Source organism: Eleutherodactylus coqui, chromosome 6 (assembly GCF_035609145.1).
Source record: "Eleutherodactylus coqui strain aEleCoq1 chromosome 6, aEleCoq1.hap1, whole genome shotgun sequence".
NCBI classification, from domain to species: domain Eukaryota; kingdom Metazoa; phylum Chordata; class Amphibia; order Anura; family Eleutherodactylidae; genus Eleutherodactylus; species Eleutherodactylus coqui.
The window spans coordinates 110,263,673-110,274,881 of record NC_089842.1 but is presented as its reverse complement, the minus strand read 5'-3'; the positions used below and the strand labels follow the sequence as shown (position 1 = coordinate 110,274,881).

General features: G+C 41.9%; 1 pseudogene; it reads left to right on the top strand.

Annotated features, from left to right (window-relative positions):
• The first annotated feature begins 6,404 nt into the window (after positions 1-6,404).
• LOC136571743 (olfactory receptor 5V1-like) lies at positions 6,405-7,355 on the top strand (annotated as a pseudogene).
• Positions 7,356-11,209: the final 3,854 nt, after the last annotated feature.

The following is an 11,209-nucleotide window of genomic DNA, read 5'->3' as shown; positions in this document are numbered from 1 at the left end:
CTCAGCAGGCAGCGCTGATAGCATCCTATGTTAGCTGCTGCCTGGCCGCAGAACAAAAGCAATGTATTTAGAGAATAGATCACCCGCTGTTCTCTAAATACATGCAAATTAAGCTGGTTAGCTACTATTGGGCTAATTAGCTATTAGTACCTAATGCAAATTGATCTCTCAAAACTGTCAGTTTCTGATGAACATGATTTGCAGACCGCTCACCATCTTGGTAACTCTTCTCTGAACTTGCTCCAGTTTGTCTATGTCTTTTTTAAAGTGGGGTGCCCAAAACTGAACACAATATTCCAGATGAGGTCTGACTAAGGAAAAGTAGAAGGGGATAACTACCTCACATGATCTAGACTTTTAATACATCCCAGAATTGCATTTGCCTTTTTGGCTGCTATATCACATTATTGACTCATGTTTAATCTATGATTAGAGATGAGCGAGCACCCAAATGCTCGGGTGCTCGTTGCTCGAGTCGAACTTTCCCCGATGCTCGAGGGTTCTTTTCGAGTAACGAACCCCATTGAAGTCAATGGGCGACTTGAGCATTTATGTATATCGCCGATGCTCTCTAAGGTTTTCATTGGTGAAAATCTGCAAAACCCAAGAAAGTGATGGAAACGACACAGAAACAGATAGGGCAGGCGAGGGGCAACATGCTGGGCTGCATCTCAAGTTCCCAGGTCCCACTATTAAGCCACAATAGCGGCAAGAGTGCCCCCCCCTAACAATTTTTACTTCGGACAAACCCTCATTAGTAAGCCACATCTTAGCTAAGCACCACACTACCTCCAACTAAGCACAAGCACTGCCTGCGGGACACACCGCTACCTCTTCTCCTGGGTTACATGTTGCCCAACCCCCCTGCACGACCCAGTGTCCACAGCGCACACCAAAGTGTTGCTGCCCTCATGCCACACCCTGGCCCCATAGCCACACCACCCTCATGTCTATTTGTAAGTGTGTCTGCCATGAGGAGGAACCGGAGGCACACACTGCAGAGGGTTGGCAGGGCCAGGCAGCGACCCTCTTTAAAAGGGGCGGGGAAATAGCCCACAATGCTGTACAGAAGCAATGAGAACTCCAATCCTGTGCCACCTCTGTCAGGAGCTGCAAACGTGGGCATAGCAATGGGGAATCAATGTGCCACACACTATTCATTCTGTCAAGGTTTAGGGATAAAGCCTGAGAAGGGTCTGTTGGCAAGTGTATCTCCAAGTACCTGATGGAGGTATGATACCACGTAAGGGGAACTCCCTCTCCAGGGATGACACCTCATTCTGTAGTGTGATATTTAGGATCTCTGATTTCATTAGATTGACTTTGAAATTACTTACCCTCATGAATTCCCGGAATTTCCTGTTGCAACACCAGGAGTACCACTCTCGCCATGACAGATACTCAAGCAAATCATCCACGAACAGTGAGATCTTGAACTCAGAGGTGCCCACTGTTGCCCCTTTAATAGAGTTGTCTCATCTAAACATGTTAGCTAAGGACTCCATGACAAGAACGTACTGGGTGGGAGACAGGGGGCATCCATGGCATGTGGCATTATAGGTCTGGATAGGTTTGGATAAAGAGCCATAAACCCTAACCCATGCAGTAGGTGTGGTATAAAGTGCCATTTTCCAGTCGCATATGTGGGGGCCCTACCGAATTCCTTCCGGTTTTGTGACTAGGAACTCCCATTTCACCCTATGGTGACACTCCACCCACCTTACTGCAGGGGCGGGAACTGTGAGTACGTGATGTATAAAACTTGGAAACACATCTAGAGACATGGCCCCCCTTAAAGTGGGTCTCCTGGTATAGGATTTGGCTTCTTGGGGGCATTGAAACCCTTTAGCATTGTAGGTACAAAAGTCATATTGGCCATGATTACATAGTACATCGCGTGGAAAAGAGTTGGTTCCAGTTAGGCCACTCAGGGACAATCACCCCATTAGGATAGGGAGGAAGGAGGGAAAGGAGACAAAGGAGTGAAGAGGAAATGTAAAAACAAAACCAGGGGTTAGAATCCCAAAAACTAACAATGTAACTAAGACATTACAAACTTCTTAATAGAAAATAATGCTGTAACCCCAAAAGGGGGTGTAGGAAGCCATATTCCAGACGTGCTTCCCTACTCACCTGTGCCACTAGAAATAAGCCTATTTTATGAGAAATTAATTAACAGATTGTATGCTGGGGACCAAACCATTAAGACCCACTTAAAGAACATTAATATTGTATGCATGAAGTATTTATGGCTCTCCAGGGAGCCAGGCCAGTAGAGACCCTGCAGTGGGCCAGTCTGGAAGGGCAATCATTGGGAGCTCCAGGGTGCCAAGGAACTTCGGGAGATTGCCCAGTGACTTGAATGTCGCTGTTTTGCTATCCTTACATGCCAAGAGCTTTAAGGGGTATCCCCACTTGTATTGTATTTCTCTTTGTTAGTACCTCCCTCTGGATTAACACAAAAGCACTCCACCGCATATAGGCAAACTGCTTTTGCCGTATCTGCGCCCAGACTTGGCACATGGTGTCCATCTTGGCATCTTCTGTCTACTTAAAGAAGTACGTCCACATTCCTAATAAGGCACATGGACAGGGCTTATTGTGATGAGACAACCCATTTAAACATATAAAGCTAATTTTCAGAAGGTCTTCACCACTCATCAGTGTATATAATTGGTTTCTAATGATATATATAATTAGTATGAATAAAGACGTGGAGTCTCTGTGGATGTTGTTTATTTACCTCCCCAATGGCTACTACTTCATGGGGAGTGTTGGAACTCAATAAATATGGAGAAGCTCTCATAAGACAAAGCCTTGGAAGCAGAAAACACAATCCAGTTGACATCAGTTGTTTTTCAGGGAAAAAAAAAAGAACGGAAACTATAACTACCAAAAAATGTCTTTTGTTCTATTTTATTTTTGCCTACTCACATGGACAAAAACATCTAATATTATGATTGCTGTAAACGACAAGACCTAATCCAAAGAAAAATCAGTAGCCAGGTAAGGTGAATATGTAATGGATAAAATCCATTAATAAATATTATTTTATCCAAATTTTTCTTTTATTTGGTTAGACATTTGCAAAAAAAACAACGACGACACATTAATTACATTTTTATGAACTGAAAAAAATTATTACATTAAAACATTAATAAAAATCTCCAGTAAAGCATCAGAACCTGAAAGGAAATTTCAATTATTTGAAAAAAAATTGTTGCCTGATGTTATATTTTCAAAAAACAATTGAAATGAAACATTTTGACAACAAGCTGCTCGGATCTTTTAGAATTTTCATACAACTACAGGTTAGCAGCTCACCTGGCAGTTTGTGACCACTCAGGGAATTCCACTAGTCTTATGCCAATCTAGTGGGAGAAGCCAAAGTTATAGTAGTCAGCCACTACTTCAGTTCAGTGGAGGTAAGTAGTGCACCTCATAGGAGTAGCCAGGCTAACTAAAATAGTAAAGAACCTGAATATCTCAATGGCTGGGAATACAGTTGGCTAGGAGGTCTATTGGTAAGGGATCTAAAGTGGTAAGGGGTCTGCGGTCCTTAAAAAAAGGCGAAAACTTCAGGATGTTGAAGACCAATACCAAAAAGACTGCAGTACAAAAGTACCAGCCACCTCCAGCAAAGTAACTGTTTTTGAAGCATTGTGCCTCCGCATCACTGTGACATTAGCAGCGACAGCCCCTGTGTGTGTGGGTACGTATATATGTGTGTAATGGATGTATGCGTGTAGAAGCAATTTATGAAAGTGTGCATCATATAGTAGTACATACGCTTATTTTATAGTGGTGTGCAATGAATGTGTGCAATATGTACTTTATGCTACATTTTATGGGGGGACAAATTTAGTTAAAGGGTACCTTTTAGATCACTTATGGTTGCCAACTGTGGGCAACAGGATATAATGACAGACACATTTATTTCAATAGTCTATTACTTATAAGGATCCACTGAGCAGTTTTGAAAACCTTATGTTAGAAAGGTTGTAGTAGCAATTAAACAGTTATCTGATTTGGCTCATTGATATTCATATGTTCGTGGCTCCCTTCACCTTTGTTTTCTCTTTAGATGCTGATTAACAAGCCTGTCTATGTTACTATACACATGTAGGGAGCTGTCAACCATGCTTCTGTAAGGGGTTTGTTACCATACAGTGCGGCATGGGGTCCCGCGGTCGGCGCGCGTCGCTCCGGCGTCGGCTCCAGCAGCCTGGAGCCCTGTGTCGAGGTCATCCCAGCAGCTTGGGTGGGCCAGTGGGCGGCGGCGTGGGCGTGCCCACCCGTAGGGTGCCGCCCGCACTCCTCTGTGCTTCTTATACAGCAGTGGGTGGAGTTGCCTCCTCCCACTCTCCGGCCCTGGGCGGAACCTTGTGGTTAAAAGACTGGCAGTGAACTGAGCTCATTGCCAGTTATTGGTTCTGCATGCACCTAGCCAGTCTGTCTGCGGTTCTCCTCAGTCAGTCCCTAGTTGTCGGTCAGCTCCCTCTGGTCCCCTGTTACTCAGTCTGTTTTAGTTGGTTCTGTTTGCCTCTAATCTAGTCTGGCCCAGTCAGCACTAGTTGCTATCCAGCACCCTGCCAGTTTGCCTGTGAGTTCCATCTCCAGCCTTGTCAGTTTTGTTGGTCTGATTCATCTGCCTCCTCTGTCGGCACTCTGTTCCCCCCATTAGGTAGGTTCCTGCTTGTCAGTCGCCAGGTCCCCAGCCAGGGCAGGGACCGCCGTCCAGTTGTCCGCCTGGGGTTAGCCAGGGCCGAGGCAAGTAGGCAGGGACAGTGGGGGTGCGGGAGATCAGGGCACCCCAACTGGCGCTCGGGGGGCAGAGTGCTGTAACAGGGTTACTCTTCAGGGTTAAAATGTTGCCACAGCGATGGACGATAACATACGCGAACATTGTGCTATAATTGCATTTGCCAAAAATTCCACCAAATTTTGTATACAACTGCTTGCCCAATGGATGCTGGATGATTGGCAGAGGCTTTTAGATAAAAAGGGCAATTTCTTACTACGCAAGAAAAAAGTGCAGGGTAATGTGACTGGAGCTGGAGGTGCAGCGTCCGAGGAGCAGGCCCACAGCCGAGGAGATAAAGGCCTTGTCACAGGGCACTACTATCTCCTTCCCTGGGGGTAGCTCGGGATTGATCCAAGTTACTGCTGGGGGAGGTCACAGGGAAAAGAAACCGGAGGTTACCTGTAATCTTCTTTATCACTCAAGACAGCACCGTTCTGTCCTCTGCACTGAACCTTGACAGTAGAATAAAGTAGTTCACACACAGAAAAACGTTATGGACAAACCGGGAACGGTCAGTAATGTCTGCTTACTGTAACTTCAACAAAGTCGACTTTATAACAACAGTTTTGCACAGTTACAACTAGAAGAAAGTGGTGTGACAGGGAGGATTCTCAGGGTATTCTGGACAATCCACAAAAAAAGGTTTAGTAAAGTATGATTGTTGTCGGTGAGAGAAACCATGTAATCTTGTAGATATACCTTTTAATGGCTAACAAAAATACATGATGTTACAGAAAGCTTTCGGATCTTCTATCGATCGTTTCTCAGGCTAAAATGGAACTGGTTTGGATGGGGCACATATATAACATACAAATGCAGAGAGGACACCCCTCCTGATGGAAATACAAATGTTCACACACAGAAATTTGAGACGGCTTTGAACTCAAAACTTAAAACAACAGACTAAGTGAGCTGAGACATAAATACTTAATCAGTCCATTAAGCTCAGGAATGTGGCAATTTTATAATGTGCTTTATCTCTTGTTCTCCTGTGGACAATCCACAGTCCTAGTTATCTGTGTGATCCCGCTCCCAGTGGAGCATGCCACACAGGCTTTTGGTACATAGAGGTACAGTGTGAACCCATAGAATCACCACATTCTTGAGGTCTTAGCTTGGCTAAGCAATCTATAAATAATTTGTTAATTTTAAAAAACATTGAAACTCAATGAGACATTGTGTATTGAGTAATTCATCTAAAATTACTTGCCATCAAATTCTATATTGTGGTTTTGATAATAAAGTTCCAGGATTAATGGAATAGGGATATTATATATTTACATATTACCTGTGCTACATACAAGGACATGCTATTGGTGATTTTGAGGGTTTCATTGTTCATAAAGCCATTAACAGTGAACATTGTAGCTATTTCATTGAAAGATAAGCTAATTCTACCTTAAAGGTCACACTCTACATTTTTGCATACTAACACCTTCATTGGACTATTTGCCTAAAACATTATGGTCCACACTATTTCTACCACTTCTACTGGGCAAACATTCCACGTGAGAGATCATCATGAAGACCCAACTCCAGATCAATACTGCTCAACTGTATGTGGTGACTAACCAACTGATTTTTTTCCCACAGTTTTGAAATGATTGACAGGATTGTAGCTTGTAATAATAATACTCTGGATACTTTTATCCTCTTAGGCTTTTCAGAAGGACAGCCTATATTCTCAATGCTAATTGCACTAATCTACACAATGATCATAATTGGGAATTTCGCAGTTTTTAGCATTATCCAGGTAGACACGCACCTTAAAACTCCTATGTATTTTTTCTTGAGTTGTCTATCCTTATTAGATGTCTGTTACTCTACAGTCACTCTCCCGGCTATGCTGGTCAACGCTATTACAGGGGACAGGAGGATATCCTTCCATAGATGTTTCACACAGCTCTATTTCTTCGTCTGCTTTGGAGGATCTGAATCTCTTCTTCTTGCTGCAATGGCTTATGACTGATATGTAGCCATATGTAGCCCCCTTCGTTACCATGTGGTTATGAATAAAACTTTCTGCTTAGGCTTCGTTGCTGGATGTTGGGTTTGTGGATTGTTGAATGCTGTGTTCCACACTTTAATGACTTTAAAGCTGACTTTCTGTGGAGATTATCATATCAATCATTTCTTCTGTGATGTCCTTCCAATGTTGGAAGCAGCTTGCAGTGACATACAGAGCAGCCAAGTGTTGTTACATGTGGTTACCCTATTTCTAGCAATGTCTCCTTTTGTACTTGTGATGAATTCCTACATACATATCATTTCCACTATCCTGAAAATCCGCTCCTCGGAGGGAAGGCAGAAGGTCTTCTCCACATGTTCCTCACATCTCATAGTTGTCACTGTCTTCTATATAACTGCTATCTTTAACTACAATGGACCAATTTCTGGAGATTCCTTCATCATTGTCCGTGTGTCATCTTTTCTGTATAGTATTGTTCCCCCACTGTTAAATCCTATCATATACAGCCTTAGAAATAAAGATGTGAAGAGAGCCTTGAAGAAAGTACTTGAGATGCATACATGTGTACAGATGGCTAAATAGGCAGTGCAAAACATTAGAAGCTAAAATATTTATTATCATTTACTAATATTATTATTTACTACTTTATTATAGTCTGGAGAACTAACACCCACTAGCTATTTATGTACTGTACAATGAAACCTCTTTCAGATGACCACCTAAATCGTCAGTGAAAGTGACCGTTTACACTGGTTAACCTCTCGGGGCCAAATACATAGGATATTAGGGAACTGTATAAGACAACATAAGAACCTGGTCATTATCCAGGGTGGCTTTCTCGAAGAGATGGTCTAATGGAGAAGTTTCACCTTAAATCATTCATGATTCACATAAAACATTCCTCCAATTCAAAAAACATAAATTGTGGTGTAGCAGACATGTAGCTACCTCTCCAGTCATTGTCCTACTGAATGACGATGGATGCCTTTGATTATGCCCCAGATATTTCAATTAAGCAAAGCAAAAGCCCCTTAAGTTCTTCCCAACGTGTGTTTATGTGAACACATTAACAAAAAAAATGTGGAATTACTGTTTTTTTAATTCACCCCAAACAACTAATATTTTTTTTTAGTATATTATATATACCCTAGAATAAAGCCATTAAAAAATAGAAGTCTGTTCTTCAAAAAACAAGCCCTTATACGGCTATATCGACATAAAAATTAAAAAAAAGTAAAAGCTCTTGTAAGTGGGGATGAAACAAACATTTTTTTTTCAATAAAAACATAAAAGACAAAACTGGTTGAAGCAGCAGGGCCGTACAGGGGCTAAAAAGCAGCCCCAAGACACAAACACCATTAGCCCACATACAATAATACCACAAACTCAATATCACAAAACGTAGCAACGCAATATGTACCATGTGTCAAATTTTGCTTTGCTTAGGTGCGCCCCTTATTACTCTTTTACATATGTTATTCGCAATATTGACTCAAGATGGGAAATTAAAATGGAATATAGAAATACCTAATCGTACAGTCATGGACAGGAGTACACTTGCCTTCTTTAGTCAGGGACAAGTGTACCTCTGTACATGCAGCAATAAAATGTATAGTACCACCATACAGTGACTATACAGTAAAGGCTGATTTACACGCAATGATTATTGCTCAAACTTCATCCAAATGATGGCTTTTGAGCGTTAGCCATTGTCTGTAAATGTGTGCCCATCCTACACTTACTGTGCACTCTTCTTTCATCACTGAGTTCAGCTCAGCATAATAGCCGTAGTCCCTCATAAGGGGAGGTCAGGCTGTGTTCTCAGCAGGCAGCGCTGATAACATTGTATGCTAGCTGCTGCCCCATGGCAGAACAAAGCAATGTATTTAGAGAATAGATCACCCACTGTTCTCTAAATACATGCAAATTCAGCTGGTTAGCTACTATTGGGCTAATTAGCCGATTAGTACCTAATGCAAAATGGTCTCTCAAAACTGTCAGTTTCTGATGAACATGATTTGCAAACCACTCACCATCTTGGTAACTCTTCTCTGAACTTGCTCCAGTTTGTCTATGTCTTTTTAAGGTGGGGTGCCCAAAACTGGACACAATATTCCAGATGAGGTCTGACTAAGGAAGAGTAGATGGGGGATACTAACCTCACATGATCTAGACTTTTAATACATCCCAGAATTGCGTTTGTCTTTTTGGCTGCTACATCACATAATTGACTCATGTTCAGTCTATGATCTATTAGTATACCCAAGTCTTTTTCACATGTGTTGCTGCTTAGCCTTATTCCTCTGATTCTGTATGTGTTTTTTTCATTTTTCTTGCCCAGATGTAGGACATTGCATTTCTCCTTGCTAAATACCATTCTGTTAGTCGGACTTGTAAATGGACCTTAACCTGCTAGCAGTTTTATGTTGGGACATTGCAGGGTATAATTATGCTGCAGACTATACAACACTGATCAGACAAAGTCACAGACAGAATACATAATTAGATCACCCGTCACTATTCCTGACATGTTTGTTTTAATAAATACTTGTATTTCTCATTGAATAACAATTTTCTACATTGTGCCATTCCTCTGTTATTCTTCCTAGAAATGTATGAATAATGTGTTTCCACCGAAAATTAGACACTTTCTTATATTAATTTTTGCTCCAATAGAGACACAGTGTCTTATTTTTTGGGGGGGTCTCATAATACTCACCTAGCAGGTGGCGTCTGGGTGCAGTTCTCTGGCAATCTTCCACATGGTCCTCAGCACTGAGAGAGCATTCTTTTGCTGTAACTGGGCTTGAATAACCTGGCTCCAGCAAGATATTGCTTTGATTGGTTAAGGAACACCGCCTCAGCAAATCAGAGGCGGCGTTCAATGAAACAATCATAGCCATTCAGTGATGTCATTAACTGAATGTCTGTGATTGGTTCATTGAGCATTATTCTCTGATTGGCTGAGCCATGGTGCTCCCGCATGCGGAATCCGACCCACCCATGGGCATGTGACCTAATTTATTAGTATTCAGGAGAAATAACAATGCTTCAGAACTGCTGTATGAAGATTTCTGCCATTAAAAAAATACTTAACAGGGGGCAGATTAGTGGGTGAAATAAAGAAAAACATGTACTCACCTCTTAACTGTTGCCCAGCTCCAATGCCTATGGTCCATCCAACACTGGAAGCGTCTGCAGGGTTCACATCGTTCAGATGACCATTGGGACCAATCACTGTCCTCCACAGTCAAATACTGCTCATGCAGACTTGACTGCTGAGGACAATAATTGACTGAGCAGTCACACGAACAATAAATGGCATGGGATGGCTGCAGGAGCATTGGACCACAGCAGTGGTGCTGTTTTGGAAATATATTTAAGAGTGGAGTATACATGTTTTCTTTACTTTATCCACTTATCTGCCCATACCAATTATATTTATGTTGGAAAACCCCTTTAAATACTAGTTTTTGTCCTTGTCATAGCATATGATGAAAATACCCATTGTCCAGTGAATCTGTTACATTTAGGATTGGACTTTGAATGTTTATTGTATATGGGAGCCTTTAGGCTTGTAAAGAAATACTTGAGGGGGTAATACAGCCAATCACAGAGGAACAAGCACTATTCCTCCTCACATTATCATTCTATCTTCCCATGTTCGTCCACCCTACAGCCCCTAGTGCAACCATTTAGATGATGATTCAATATTAGTGATAAAGAGGGAGGGGGCAGAGAACCTTGGAGACAGGGGGCCGTTAATAGTAGAGAGAGGTTAGAGCACATGGACATGCAGAATATCGGTTTGGAGTAGGAGTAAATAAATAATTCAATAATTCAATAAAGACCTCTTTTACCACTACTAGTGTCTCCATCAGCATATCGATACAGGTTACGGCAGACCCTAGCCTTCTGGATACTGGACATCCTCTTTATCAAATATTTGGCCCAGGTTATGGAGATCTGGATGTGTCTCAGTGCTGGTTCTAGTGAACTTTTTAGTTGAGAGTTGGTGAGGTAGAAGATGGAAGGTGACCTCAACCTCTCAGTTTTGCAGAACGCTATCTTGGTCATTATGTAATTTTCAGGGCTCAGTCACACGAACGTTTTTACGCACGTATATACGCGTGTAAAAAAATGCGTGACCATGTTCATTGCCACCCATATGTTCTATCTTTTGTAGGTGCGATTTTTTTTTTTTACGACCGCAGTACGAATGGAGTATGAACGTTTTTTCGCACGTATATACGCGCGTAAAAACGCCCGTGTGACTGAGCCCTCATACTAAGTATTTGAAAGTTGCAGTGGGTGATCTGTCATAGATTTTCATAAGCCTTTGTTCCTCTTCAGTCAATGAGAAATGCAGAGAAAAAAATCTCTGGGTATCTATTACATGTTCAAGAGAACATTCTTTAGAGCTTATATTAGGCACC